We start from the raw sequence: 1,334 nt of genomic DNA on the forward strand, positions 1-1,334 counted from the left end.
TCCAAACATACTTACTCAACTAGCTAACTGAATCCATTTTTGACAATATTTGAACACAAAATTTCCACAGTGATATGAAGCCGTGTCCATTTGCGGTATTTCCTTGACAGGTGAGCGGCTTTAGGTCCGCTAACACTCATACAGGTGTACCTGTGTATGGTAGAGTCTCCGTACCCTTAGCCTCGGGCTAACGGGGTCAGGACTGAATACAAAGACCGATCAGACTAGATTTTAAGGCAGGGAACAATACGCTAATGTTTGCTATGTAAGCACGAACTATTCATGCAGTAAATATGTTATATTTAAAATACGTTATTCGAATGAGTTGTAGCACAATGAACCTGATTCGGACGACTCTCCAATCAAAAGACCGCCTTTTCAAACTAACATCAATAGGTTGACACAAGGGTGTGTTCTTCTTTTCTTTTTGAAAAAAACATGAATGCAGTAATGGTGTGACACTAGTTATAGTCTGTTCCTGTTTTACCTGTCTTGTTATTCCACTTGTTTTACCTATATTCTATCATAATTTCTTGATCGCAGAAAGTGGCTGCGATGCTAGATCAGAAACTTACTGAGAAACTTAACAATCTAAAAGCATCAGTGACATCAGAAATGCATAAGAATGTGGAGAATTTGCGTATTGAATTTGACAGAAAATTAAAGGAATTAAAGGATACACTTGTTGATATTCAATCACTCAAGTTTACTTACTTAAGTTATACAACATGTATTTTCTATTAAGATCGGAATGCATGGGACAGGTAAAAAGAAAATGGAATTCATCGTCTACTTCTAATTGGTCACAATTATTACAAAGTCTATTATTCCTATCAGTATTTCTATATCTACCAGTTTCTATAGCTAGGTTATGAGCTGATTAACGAAGTTTAGAGGTAACAATTCTGCGCTGTTTTGGTAAATATTTGGTTAAATTAAACTGAAGTGACAAATCATCTACCATGAACCGGTAGAGATCACATTTACTAGACATAGTAAGAGAATTAAGAGATATTTGCCCAAATGCTCCATCATATCCATGTGAATAATATGTCGGAGGACCCAAAGGAGAGGAGCAATTCAGATATCACACTCAACAAAGTCACTTGTCAATGTGTTGCGTCAGCTTTATGCATGTACATTAATCTTAAACCGTCCTGAGTTTTCTATTTTCTTTCCATCTGACGTTATTTCTTTCTTCAGGAGTACGTAAAAAATTAAGCTCTTTAGAGCTTTCCTCTACTTTCTGCACAAAAACTTACAATGGTCGTCAAACCACGGTTTGTCATTTATAACATTATGACCGCCTCTGGTAAAGTTACGATGACAAGAAA

The sequence above is a fragment of the Ylistrum balloti genome, unplaced genomic scaffold (genome assembly GCF_031769215.1).
Source record: "Ylistrum balloti isolate Yb309-2 unplaced genomic scaffold, AGI_CSIRO_Ybal_v1 Utg370206, whole genome shotgun sequence".
Lineage (NCBI taxonomy): Eukaryota > Metazoa > Mollusca > Bivalvia > Pectinida > Pectinidae > Ylistrum > Ylistrum balloti.